At 40.6% G+C, this 14,119-nt stretch overlaps 1 non-coding gene across 1 annotated transcript; it reads right to left on the bottom strand.

Moving 5' to 3' along the window:
- Window positions 1-2,433: 2,433 nt before the first annotated feature.
- LOC122421786 lies at window positions 2,434-2,539 on the bottom strand. The gene has a single exon (XR_006263603.1). It is a non-coding gene; the product is annotated as a U6 spliceosomal RNA (small nuclear RNA).
- Window positions 2,540-14,119: the final 11,580 nt, after the last annotated feature.

Below are 14,119 nucleotides of genomic sequence, written 5' to 3'. Positions count from 1 at the left end.
GTCATCCCTTTCTCCTGCCTTCAATCTTTCCCAGAATCAGGATCGTTTCCAATGAGTCAGTTCTTTGAATCAGGTGGCCAAAGTATTGGAGCTTCAGCTTTTTCAGCATCAGTCCTTCCAATGAATATTCAAGACTGATTTCCTCTAGGAATGATTGATTTGACCTCCTTGCAGTCCAAGGGACTCTCAAGAGTCTTCTCCAACATCATAGTTCAAAAGCATCAATTTTTTTGATGCTCAGCCTTCTTTATGGTCCAACTCTCACATCCATACATGACTACTGGAAAAGCCTTTAACTTTGACTATACAGACCTTGGTTGGCAAAGTAATGTCTCTGCTTTTTAATATGCTGTCTAGGTTTGCCATAGCTTTTCTTCCAAGGAGCAAGCATCTTTTAATTTGAAGGCTGCAGTCACTGTCTGCAGTGATTTTGGAGCCCAAGAAAATAAAGTCTCTCACTGTTTCCATTGTTATCCCTTCTATTTGCCATGAAGTGACAGGAACAGATGCATGATCTTAGTTTTTGGAATGCTGAGTTTTAAGCCAGCTTTTTCACTGGCTTAAAAACTTTTTCTTTTTCTTTTAAATAGATTTCCTATGTATCAAAAAAATTGAAACTTTCTCTCAGATGTATAATTGTCTGTGTGCATGCATGTGTGCTCAGGTGCTCAGTCATGTCTGACTCTTTGCAACCCTATGGACTATAGCCCACCAGGCCCCTCTGTCCTTACATCCCCTCTATATCCTAGCACTCCCTACTCAGAAGAAAAGGCTGAGGGAGCTGCCATATTGGATAGAAGTTTGGGAACCTTGTGTTGCAGGAGGAAAGGATGAATCGATGCTCCCTAGAGCTACTATCCCCACTCATCACTCCTTAGGCACAGATTCCTCTGGGACTGAAGACTTGCACCTGCTTCTAAATCTGAGCACCCCTGGGTGAATCCTGCAGCTATCTCTGGGGAAATCATTCCATGCCATAGTCTTGTCAAAATCATGGATTTGGTCCACATTGTTAAGAAATGGTAAATCAGAGCACCCATCTTTCAGGTCTTTTATTTATTTATTTTGATGTAGTCTTCCTTGTCCTGTCATCTGGGATTCGTTACCAGGAAACAGGAACAACTTCAACATCCAACATTAAGGAATTTGTTGGTACAGTTTTAACATCCAAACAATGATACGTTGTTTATTAATAAAGTACTGCAGTACAAAACGTTTGAATAGTGGGGGAAAGCCTGTCAATTTGATACATATTAGTTGCATCAAATATGACCTGGGACTCTCTACTGCAGAGGGATGACAGTGTTGGTGCCTGGCTCAGGGGAACAAAGGGTATTTTTCCTGTTCTTTTATTTGTATTGTCTTCTCATTTTAACGAGCAGACATTGCTTTTGTCATTACAAAATAGAAAGAAATACATTTTACAAAAATATTTATTGTTGTGGTTTTACTTTATTTATTTTTGGCCATGCTGGGGCTTTGTTGCTGCATGAAGGCGTTCTCTAGCTGCGGTGTGCAGGCTTCTCACTGCAGCGGCTTCTCTTGTTGTGGAGCACAGGCTCAGTAGTTGTGTTCATGGGTTTAGTTGCCCTGCAGCATGTGGAATCTTCCCAGATTAAGGATTGAACCCATGTCCCCAGCATTGGCAGATGGATTCTTTACCACTGGACCACCAGGGAAGTCCATTGGGATTTTAAATTGATCTCACGGGTTTCACATTTTCTGATGCCACAATTCTTCACTGTTTGACTTTTTAATCAATTCCTTTTACTAATGCTTTTCAGTGAGGAGATAAAACAGTAAGGAGTGAGGTCTTTCAGTTGAGTGGTTGAGTATATCAAGAAAGAGGAATCATCTGAGAGAGTAGGAAGCAACATAAAATCTCTCAGAACAAGTGAAAATATGTATTCAGACTTAGTACTATTGAGTTGATAATTTTAGTTTTTAAATATTCAAACAACAGAATCCATGGCATTGCAAAGAGTCAAACATGACTGAGCTACTAATGCTTTCAACATTTCCAATACAGTAACCGGTAGTCACACTGACTAACAAGCATTTGAAATGTGACTGGTTTGACTAAGGAACTGAATATTAAATCTTATTTAATTTTAATGACTTTAAATAGCCACAAATAGTTACCATATTGTTCAGCATAGACTAACAGTTCCTCAAAGGATTAACCAGAGGTTAATCTGGCATTACAGGCATGGTTTCAGTAAGCTTTACTGTATTCACATCTTTTTTCAAGTCAGAATTTTTGTAAACTAGACTCTTTTATGTAAAAATGCTGGTTTATTAGGGGTTTACTTTCAGACATTTTAATAATTATATCCAAATGAATTGCAAAAAGACTGTAGTCACTACCCATGAGAATTCTCATTCTCCCCACATTCTCAACAATACTGTATACTACATTTGTTTTGTTTTTTTTTAAATATGGAATGCTTCACGAATTGTGTGTCATCCTTGCACAGGGGCCATGCTAATCTTCTCTGTATCGTTCCAATTTTAGTATATGTGTTGCCAAAGCAAGCACCTACATTTGTTTTTGAAATTTGTTAAGAGACATCATTTTGCCAACAAAGGTCTGTACAGTCAAAGCTATGGTTTTTCCAGTGGTCATGTATGGATGTGAGAGTTGGGCCATAAAGAAGGCTGAATGCCAAAGAATTGATGCTTTTGAATTGTGGTGCTGGAGAAGACTCTTGAGAGTTCATTTGACTGCAAGGAGATCAAACCAGTCAATCCTAAAGGAAATCAACCCTGAATAGTCATTGGAAGGATTGATGCTGAAGCTGAGGCTCCAATACTTTGGCCATCTTTTTTTTTTTTTTCATTTATTTTTATTAGTTGGAGGCTAATTACTTCACAACATTGCAGTGGGTTTTGTCATACATTGACATGAATCAGCCATAGATTTACACTTATTCCCCATCCCGATCCCCCCTCCCACCTCCCTCTCCACCCGATTCCTCTGGGTCTTCCCAGTGCACCAGGCCAGAGCACTTGTCTCATGCATCCCACCTGGGCTGGTGATCTGTTTCACTATAGATAATATACATGCTGTTCTTTCGAAACATCCCACCCTCACCTTCTCCCACAGAGTTCAAAAGTCTGTTCTGTACATCTGTGTCTCTTTTTCTTCTGTTTTGCATATAGGGTTATCGTTACCATCTTTCTAAATTCCATATATATGTGTTAGTATGCTGTAATGTTCTTTATCTTTCTGGCTTACTTCACTCTGTATAATGGGCTCCAGTTTCATCCATCTCATTAGAACTGATTCAAATGAATTCTTTTTAATGGCTGAGTAATATTCCATGGTGTATATGTACCACAGCTTCCTTATCCATTCGTCTGCTGATGGGCATCTAGGTTGCTTCCATGTCCTGGCTATTATAAACAGTGCTGCGATGAACATTGGGGTGCACGTGTCTCTTTCAGATCTGGTTTCCTCAGTGTGTATGCCCAGAAGTGGGATTGCTGGGTCATATGGCAGTTCTATTTCCAGTTTTTTAAGAAATCTCCACACTGTTCTCCATAGTGGCTGTACTAGTTTGCATTCCCACCAACAGTGTAAGAGGGTTCCCTTTTCTCCACACCCTCTCCAGCATTTATTGCTTGTAGACTTTTGGATAGCAGCCATCCTGACTGGCGTGTAATGGTACCTCATTGTGGTTTTGATTTGCATTTCTCTGATAATGAGTGATGTTGAGCATCTTTTCATGTGTTTGTTAGCCATCTGTATGTCTTCTTTGGAGAAATGTCTGTTTAGTTCTTTGGCCCATTTTTTGATTGGGTCATTTATTTTTCTGGAATTGAGCTGCAGGAGTTGCTTGTATATTTTTGAGATTAATCCTTTGTCTGTTGCTTCGTTTGCTATTATTTTCTCCCAATCTGAGGGCTGTCTTTTCACCTTACTTGTAGTTTCCTTTGTTGTGGAAAAACTTTTAAGTTTCATTAGGTGCCATTTGTTTATTTTTGCTTTTATTTCCAATATTCTGGGAGGTGGGTCATAGAGGATCCTGCTGTGATTCATGTCGGAGAGTGTTTTGCCTATGTTCTCCTCTAGGAGTTTTATAGTTTCTGGTCTTACATTTAGATCTTTAATCCATTTTGAGTTTATTTTTGTGTATGGTGTTAGAAAGTGTTCTAGTTTCATTCTTTTACAAGTGGTTGACCAGTTTTCCCAGCACCACTTGTTAAAGAGGTTGTCTTTTTTCCATTGTATATCCTTGCCTCCTTTGTCAAAGATAAGGTGTCCATAGGTGCGTGGATTTATCTTGAGCTTTCTATTCTGTTCCATTGATCTATATTTCTGTCTTTGTGCCAGTACCACACTGTCTTGATGACTGTGGCTTTGTAGTAGAGTCTGAAGTCAGGCAGGTTGATTCCTCCAGTTCCATTCTTCTTTCTCAAGATTACTTTGGCTATTCGAGGTTTTTTTGTATTTCCATACAAATTGTGAAATTCTTTGGTCTAGTTCTGTGAAAAATACCGTTGGTAGCTTGATAGGGATTGCATTGAATCTATAGATTGCTTTGGGTAGAATAGCCATTTTGACAATATTGATTCTTCCAATCCATGAACACGGTATGTTTCTCCATCTGTTTGTGTCCTCTTTGATTTCTTTCATCAGTGTTTTATAGTTTTCTATGTATAGGTCTTTTGTTTCTTTAGGTAGATATACTCCTAAGTATTTTATTCTTTTTGTTGCAATGGTGAATGGTATTGTTTCCTTAATTTCTCTTTCTGTTTTCTCATTGTTAGTGTATAGGAATGCAAGGGATTTCTGTGTGTTAATTTTATATCCTGCAACTTTACTATATTCATTGATTAGCTCTAGTAATTTTCTGGTAGAGTCTTTAGGGTTTTCTATGTAGAGGATCATGTCATCTGCAAACAGTGAGAGTTTCACTTCTTCTTTTCCTATCTGGATTCCTTTTACTTCTTTTTCTGCTCTGATTGCTGTGGCCAAAACTTCCAAAACTATGTTGAATAGTAGTGGTGAGAGTGGGCACCCTTGTCTTGTTCCTGATTTCAGGGGAAATGCTTTCAATTTTTCACCATTGAGGGTGATGCTTGCTGTGGGTTTGTCATATATAGCTTTTATTATGTTGAGGTATGTTCTTTCTATTCCTGCTTTCTGGAGAGTTTTAATCATAAATGAGTGTTGAATTTTGTCAAAGGCTTTCTCTGCATCTATTGAGACAGTCATATGGTTTTTATCTTTCAGTTTGTTAATGTGGTGTATTACATTGATTGATTTGCGGATGTTAAAGAATCCTTGCATTCCTGGGATAAAGCCCACTTGGTCATGGTGTATGATTTTTTTAATATGTTGTTGGATTCTGTTTGCTAGAATTTTGTTAAGGATTTTTGCATCTATGTTCATCAGTGATATTGGCCTGTAGTTTTCTTTTTTTGTGGCATCTTTGTCTGGTTTTGGAATTAGGGTGATGGTGGCCTCATAGAATGAGTTTGGAAGTTTACCTTCTTCTGCAATTTTCTGGAAGAGTTTGAGTAAGATAGGTGTTAGCTCTTCTCTAAATTTTTGGTAGAATTCAGCTGTGAAGCCATCTGGTCCTGGGCTTTTGTTTGCTGGAAGATTTCTGATTACAGTTTTGATTTCCTTGCATGTGATGGCTCTGTTAAGATCTTCTATTTCTTCCTGGTTCAGTTTTGGAAAGTTATACTTTTCTGAGAATTGTCCATTTCATCCAAGTTGTCCATTTTATTGGCATAGAGTTGCTGGTAGTAGTCTCTTATGATCCTTTGTATTTCAGTGTTGTCTGTTGTGATCTCTCCATTTTCATTTCTAATTTTGTTAATTTGGTTCTTCTCTCTGTTTCTTAATGAGTCTTGCTAATGGTTTGTCAATTTTGTAAAAAAAAAAAAAAAACCAGCTTTTAGCTTTGTTGATTTTTGCTATGGTCTCTTTAGTTTCTTTTGCATTTATTTCTGCCCTAATTTTTAAGATTTCTTTCCTTCTGACTAACCTGGGTTCTTCATTTCTTCCTTCTCTAATTGCTTTAGGTGTAGAGTTAGGTTATTTATTTGGCTTTTTTCTTGTTTCTTGAGGTAAGCCTGTAATGCTATGAACCTTCCCTTAGCACTGCTTTTACAGTGTCCCATAGGTTTTGGGTTGTTGTGTTTTCATTTTCATTCATTTCTATGCATATTTTGATTTCTTTTTTGATTTCTTCTGTGATTTGTTGGTTATTCAGAAGCGTGTTATTTAGCCTCCATATGTTTGAATTTTTAACAATTTTTTTCCTGTAATTGAGATCTAATCTTACTGCACTGTGGTCAGAAAAGATGACTGGAATGATTTCAATTTTTTTGAATTTTCCAAGACCAGATTTATGGCCCAGGATGTGATCTATTCTGGAGAAGGTTCCGTGTGCACTTGAGAAAAAGGTGAAGTTGATTGTTTTGGGGTGAAATGTCCTATAGATATCAATTAGGTCTAGCTGGTCCATTGTGTCATTTAAGGTTTGTGTTTCCTTGTTAATTTTCTGTTTAGTTGATCTATCCATAGTTGTGAGTGGGGTATTAAAGTCTCCCACTATTATTGTGTTACTATTAATTTCCTCTTTCATACTCGTTAGCGTTTGCCGTACATATTGTGGTGCTCCTATGTTGGGTGCATATATATTTATAATTGTTATATCCTCTTCTTGGATTGATCCTTTGATCATTATGTAGTGTCCTTCTTTGTCTCTTTTCACATGCTTTATTTCAAAGTCTATTTTATCTGATATGAGTATTGTGACTCCTGCTTTCTTTTGGTCTCCATTTGTGTGAAATATTTTTTTCCAGCCCTTCACTTTTAGTCTGTATGTGTCTCTTGTTTTGAGGTGGGTCTCTTGTAGACAGCATATATAGGGGTCTTGTTTTTGTATCCATTCAGCCAATCTTTGTCTTTTGGTTGGGGCATTCAATCCATTTACATTTAAGGTAATTATTGATAGGTGTGGTCCCGTTGCCATTTACTTTGTTGTTTTGGGTTCACGTTTATACAACCTTTCTGCATTTCCTGTCTAGAGAAGATCCTTTAGCATTTGTTGAAGAGCTGGTTTGGTGGTGCTGAATTCTCTCAGCTTTTGCTTGTCTGTAAAGCTTTTGAATTCTCCTTCATATCTGAATGAGATCCTTGCTGGGTACAGTAATCTAGGTTGTAGGTTATTCTCTTTCATTACCTTAAGTATGTCCTGCCATTCCCTTCTGGTCTGGAGGGTTTCTATTGATAGATCAGCTGTTATCCTTATGGGAATCCCTTTGTGTGTTATTTGTTGTTTCTCCCTTGCAGCTTTTAGTATTTGTTCTTTGTGTTTGATCTTTGTTAATTTGATTAATATGTGTCTTGGGGTGTTTCGCCTTGGGTTTATCCTGTTTGGGACTCTCTGGGTTTCTTGGACTTGGGTGGCTATTTCCTTCCCCATTTTAGGGAAGTTTTCAGCTATTATCTCCTCGAGTTTTTTCTCATGGCCTTTCTTTTTGTCTTCTTCTTCTGGGACTCCTATGATTCGAATGTTGGGGCGTTTCACATTGTCCCAGAGGTCCCTGAGGTTGTCCTCATTTCTTTTGATTCTTTTTTCTTTTTTCCTCTCTGCTTCATTTATTTCCACCATTTTATCTTCTACCTCACTTATCCTATCTTCTGTCTCCGTTATTCTACTCTTGGTTCCCTCCAGAGTGTTTTTGATCTCATTTATTGCATTATTCATTTTTAATTGACTCTTTTTTATTTCTTCTAGGTCTTTATTAAACATTTCTTGCATCTTTTCAATCTTTGTCTCCAGGCTATTTATCTGTAACTCCATTTTGTTTTCAAGATTTTGGATCATTTTTATTATCATTATTCTAAATTCTTTTTCAGGTAGATTCCCTATCTCCTCCTCTTTTGTTTGACTTGGTGGGCATTTTTCATGTTCCTTTACCTGTTGGGTATTTCTCTGCTTTTTCATCTTGTTTAGATTGCTGTGTCTGGAGTGGGCTTTCTGTATTCTGGAGGTCTGTGATTCCTTTTTATTGTGGAGGTTTTAACCAGTGGGTGGGGTTAGACGATTGGCTTGTCAAGATTTCCTGGTTAGGGAAGCTTGCGTCGGTGTTCTGGTGCATGGAACTTGATTTCTTCTCTCTGGAGTGCAATGGAGTGCCCAATAATGAGTTTTGAGATGTGTCTATGTGTTAGGTGTGACCTTAGGCAGCCTGTATGTTGGCGTTCCTGCATTGCTGGAGAATTTGCGTGGTATGTCTTGCTCTAAAACTTATTGGCTCTTGGGTGGTGGTTGCTTTCAGTGTAGGTATGGAGGCTTTTGGATGGTCTCTTATTACTTAAAGTCCCATGTAGACCAGAGTTTTCTGGTGTTCTCAGGTTTGGGGCTTAAGTCTCCTGCCTCTGGATTTCAGTTTTATTCTTCCAGTAGTCTCAAGACTTCTCCTACTATACAGCACTGATAATAAAACTTCTAGGTTAATGGTGAAAGATTCTCCCCTGTGAGGGACACCCAGAGAGGTTCACAGAGTTACATGAAGAAGAGGAGAGGGAGGAGGGAGATAGAGATGAGCAGGAGGAGAAAAAGGGGGACTCAAGAGGAGAGAGACAGATCTATGCAGTTGTCTGTTCCCAGAGTGTTCTCCGTAGCCCAGACACCCACAAAGATTCACAGAATTGGATTGGGAAGAGAAGCGGAAAGGAGGAAATAGAGGTGTTCTGAGGTAGAAAACGGAGAGTCAAGATTGGGAGAGAATAATCAACACACTCCTGAATAAAAATGGGAACTGAATACTGGATTCTTAAATGTCCACCATTTATATCATATACTGAAAAACAAAGATTAAAAATCTAGAGTAGAGGTTAGACTCTTAAAAATACTATATTAAAAACAAAAACCAAAACACACACACACACACACACAAATTTTAGAAATATATATGAAGTTCGGCTTAAAAATAGGGCTTCTCTCTTTTTTTTTTTTGTAAGGTTATAGTGTAATGAAAATGAAAATTAAGGAGTAGTAGAGGAGTAATAGAGGACTTTAAAAGGAAATAAGAGAAAAAGAAAAATAGAAAATAGAAGAGAAAAAGAAAAAAAGAAAAAAAAAACACATGAAAGAAAAAATAATTTTTTTTCCTAATTAAAAAAATCATAAAAATCTATGAAAATGAAAGTTAAAGAGTAATGGGGGAGTAATAGGGAATTTTAAAAGAAAATAAAAGAGAAAAAATAAAAAAGAAAAAAAATTTTTTTTTAACTTAAAAAAAAAAAAGTAAAAATATATCTAGGAATTTCTCTGGAGCTGTTGTGGTCAGTGTGGGTTCGGTTCAGTTTCAGATAGCTCCTCGTTCCAGCTTACACTTCTCTATCTCTACAGGCCCCTTCCGGTGTAGCCGGTGTAACCTACAGGGATTTTAATCTGTTGCACCGGTCCCTTCTGAAGCGGTTCCCTTTGTTTATTTGGATTCTGTTTGCCGGTCTCTTCAGAGCCTAATTTCCGCCCTGACACAGGCGGGCGGAGGTGGTCTCTTATTCAGGCTGCTAGTTCCGTAGCGCTGCGGGGAGTGGCTGGTGCTGTTTTCCCCCATCTACACTGCTCAGGCTCCCGGCTGCTCTATATGGAGCGTGCCCTGCGCTGCCCGCGGTTCCAACCCTGGGGTGTTCCACAAAAGCGCAGAACAAAGAGCTGCGCCTGCTTTTTGTGCCTTCCCCGTCCGAGCAGCTTAGGCAGCCAGGAGCTTGACGGGCGCACTCTCCCCGGGTGCGGCGCGCCTTCTCCCCTGCGCGATCCTAGTCTCAGTTTCCGCCCCTGCCAGTCGGATGCCTGCGCCTTCTGCCCTCCGCGTCCCCGGCCCCAGTCCCCGCCCGCACCGGTCGGGTGCCTGCGTACTTTGGCCATCTTATACGAAGAGCCGACTCATTGGAAAAGACCTTGTTGCTGGGAAAGATTGAAGGCAAAAGGAGAAGAGGATGGCAGAGGATGAGATGGTTAGATAGCATCACCAACTCAAGGACATGAATTTGAGCAAACTCTGGGAACTAGTGGAGGACAGAGGAGCCTGGCGTGCTGCAGTCCATAGAGTTGCAGAGAGTGAGACACGACTTAGCAGGTAAACACCAACAAGTGAAGACATGCTAAGTCATTTGTTCCCATTATTAAATAATTGCCTCAGCTTGCAATGGTAAGCTTAACCAAAAGAGGGCACTAGAAGGACGTTGCAGGTGGAGGAGGTAGGACTCTGGGAAGCTCCCACATCCCCGGACCAACAAAACAATACATCAAGTCCTCATTTGTAGTAATTAACCAATTCCCATGGTGTTAAGTGTCCTGTAATGGCCAATTTCTAGCTACCAATGTGGTATCATGGAAGGTGGAGTTGGAAAGAGATGTCCAGTCAACACCATGATACAGTTATTTCCACCCTACAGACACAACAGACATAATCTCAAGAGCATAGATAATAGTTAGGAAATGTTGTGTTGGGTATTTATTACCTAGTTTTCTAAATATATTTCTAAATATATTTTTCTAAATAGAGTTCTAAATAGTTTTCTAAATATATTTCTAAATATAGTTTTCTAAATATATTTCAAGTCTATGTAACTTTTAAATATAATCAGCCCTCCATATCATAAGTTTAGCATTCATGGATTTAACCAAGCATTAATCAAAAAAATATTTTTAATTTCAGAAAGCCCCAAAAAGCAAAACTTGGATTTGCTTTGTTGTTGTTATGTGGTCACTAAGTCATGTCAGACTTTTTCAACCCCATGGATTGTAGCCAGCCAGGCTCCTCTGTCCACAGGATTTTCCAGGCAAGAATACTGAAGTGGGCTGCCATTTCCCTCTCCAGAGGATCTTCTCAACCCAGGGATCAAAACTGTGTCATTAGTTATTAGATAAATATTATCTAAAATACAAGTAATCCACAGATGACAATGTGTAGGGAAGGATATGCATAGGCCACATGCAAATACTATGCCATTTTATAAAAGGGACTTCAGCATCCCCAGCGCCATCCACAGTGAGTCCCCAGCAGATATTGAGGGTCTACTGTAATGGTGAGGCAGGAGGTAGACAGGCCTCCCTAGGGTAGATATTTCAAAACAAGAATGGCAGGATAATTGAGAGAGGAGGCTAGGCCTTCCCAGATAGAAGATAAGATACCACATACTTCTCATTCCCTTGGGCGGTCAGGAGACCGCCCCAACTACACATGCACAGAAAGGCTTCTTGGCAATCAAAAGGGAAATGATGCTAAGTGATGCTAACTACCCAAAGGCCTCTTTGCTGGAATCCATCTTGGCTAAGAGATGCACAGAGGGGAGGATCCTGAGATATACCAAATATGGACTCTGAACCAGACAAATCAAAACGGTTAGCCAAGGAAAACCAGAAGAAATGCTCCACAGAAGTAATTCAAACTTCCACGAAGGTGTGACTCAGCAACTGAGTCTGCCCATGCGTCTATCCATATATATTGTACTTTTTTTTATCCTAGTAAATACTTTGTTACACCACTTTCCATCATTGTGAGAATTCTTTTTCTGCAAAGCTCAAGGGTGAGGACCTTGTCAGTGACCATTAGTCTATGGTGGCTGGGATTCAGTGCTCTCACCTTCTGGACTGGACCTCGATCTCTGGCCAGGAACCGAAGCCTTGCTTCAAACCGCTGCAGGCCGAGGCACTCCAGATCAATGGTTGTGTTAACACGTTTCAATTTTTCTGAGGATCTGACTGTAGGAAGGAGCTCCAGAACACCGCCACACCCATCCACAGCCATTCAATCTGTCCCTCGCCTGTCACAGCAACACAGTCAAACACACACACTCCTGCTGGGGCTCCAGGAGCTGGCGAACCTGAAGGGACCGTCAGCCTACACTGGGCCTTCCGGAGTGCAAAGGTGCACAGGCCCTCACATCGCCAGCACCTGCTGGCTTTGGAACGCTCACGCTTGGCACCCAAGACCAAGGATGGCCAGATCCGGCGCCTGCGCACTATGAGCCCCGACTACAACTCCCAGAAGACTCCGCGGCGAGGATGCCCCAGGGCCTTTGGGCTTCGGTTGTTTTCTGCTTTCCCGGCTCTGGACTACATTTGCCACAAGTCACAGGGCGCGAATGACAGGCGGTCTCCAAAGTCCCCTTTGAGCGTTCTTGTGGTTCTTGGGCTCCGGTTGCGAGCCGGTCTAGTGGAAAGAGAAATCAATGTAGGGCGTGAAAGGCAGGACTTTGCGAACTCGGACCCCAGCCCGCGGTGGGGGTGAGAAGAGGGTAGCTGTCCAGGTGAACGCGAGCTGCGAGGGAGGTGATGGTGTGACAGACACGAAGGGAGGGGTGGTCAAAACAGGTGAGGGTGTTTCCTGGCTGCGTGTGGTGCAGTGTCAAGTATGGGACAGGGTCGGAGCGTCCTTCTGTGACGGTGAGGGACAGGTATGGTGTAAGAGCTGTGTGTGAACATTGTGAGCGTGTTAGGGCCAAAAGTGTGTCACATTGTATGAAAGGGGATATTGTATTTGCATGACTGTGCACACAACAGGGCTGAGATGTCCTGTGACAGATGGAATTGGGTGTGTGGGTGTGTGTTAGCAGGCATCTGTGCCTAGGAAGTGGCCAGTTTGTTTTTGTAGCTGCACGTAAAATACATTCTATGAGCTTCAATTAAGTTCAGTCGCTCAGTTGTGTCCGACTCTTTGCAACCCCACGGACTGTGGCATGCCAGGCTTCCCTGTCCTTCACCAGCTCCCGGAGTCTGCTCAAACTCATGTCTGTCAAGTTGGTGATGCCATCCAACCATCTCATCCTCTGTCATCCCCTTCTCCTCCTGCCTTCACTCTTTCTCAGCATCTGGGTGTTTTCTAATGAGTCAGTTATTCACATCAGGTGACCAAAGTATTGGATCTTCAGCTTCAGCATCAGTCCTTCCAATGAATATTCAAGACTGATTTCCTTTAGGATGGACTGGTTGGATCTCCTTGCAGTCCAAAGGGCTCTCAAGAGTCTTCTCCCACATCACAGTTCAAAAGTATCAATTCTTTGGCACTCAGCTTTCTTTATGATCCAACTCTCACATCCATACATGACTACTGGAAAAACCATAGCTTTGACTAGATGGACCTTTGTCAGCAACATCTCTGCTTTTTAATACACTGTCTAGGTTGGTCATCGCTTTTCTTCCAAGGAGGAAGTGTCTTTTAATTTCATGGCTGCAGTCACCATCTGCAGTGATTTTGGAGCCCAAGAAAATAAAGTCGGTCACTGTTTCCATTGTTATCCCCTCTATTTGCCATGAAGTGATGGGACTGGATGCCATAATCTTAGTTTTTTGAATGTTGAGTTTTAAGCCAACATTCATAAGCTTTGTATGAGCTTATCTGTTGCTTATGATGGAGCTGGAGTGTTTTTCTGTGACCGTGTGACAAGGCCATGTGTGTGTGCCAGAGAGAAGACAGGATGACAGGATTGGGATGAATCTGTGACTGTGGTGAAAGTGTGTGTGTGTTTGTGTGCAGCATGACAGGGTGTGACTGTTGTGTGGTGGGTGACAGGTCTGTGGTGTATCTCTGTGATTCTGTGTTATGTGTGTATGTATGACCATCTATGCATGTGACATGTCAGCATATATCTCTGACTGTGTGTGATGGGCATTGTGTATGTTTGCTGAGTGGGTTGTTTGTTGGGTGGGTTATTTAGTATGATGTTTGCTCTAACTTTCTTTTTAAAAACCACACACTTTTAATCCAAAGAAATAAGTTCATTTCAATTATTAGTTTGCTAAAAAATCTTCATAATTATTATTATAATTTTCTGTTGATTTTTTTTAATCAGATGTCTTTTCTGTGTCTACTAATATGACCATAAAATTTTTCTTCTTTATTTTGATAACATGATAGCATACATTGATTTTTTAAATGTTAAACCAACCTTCCATTTTTGGAATAAGCCAAGCAAGGGGATGATATAAGATCCTTTTTGTAAGTTGCTGTGTAAGTGAACGTGTTAGCCAATCAGCTGTATTTGACTCTTTGCAACCTGATGGACTGTAGCCCGCCAGGTTCCTCTGTCCATGGAATTCCCCAGGCAAGAATACTGGAGTGGATTGCCATTCCCTTC

Source organism: Cervus canadensis, chromosome 18, assembly GCF_019320065.1.
Source record: "Cervus canadensis isolate Bull #8, Minnesota chromosome 18, ASM1932006v1, whole genome shotgun sequence".
Classification (NCBI taxonomy): Eukaryota; Metazoa; Chordata; class Mammalia; order Artiodactyla; family Cervidae; genus Cervus; species Cervus canadensis.
This window is presented reverse-complemented; position numbering and strand designations above follow the sequence as displayed.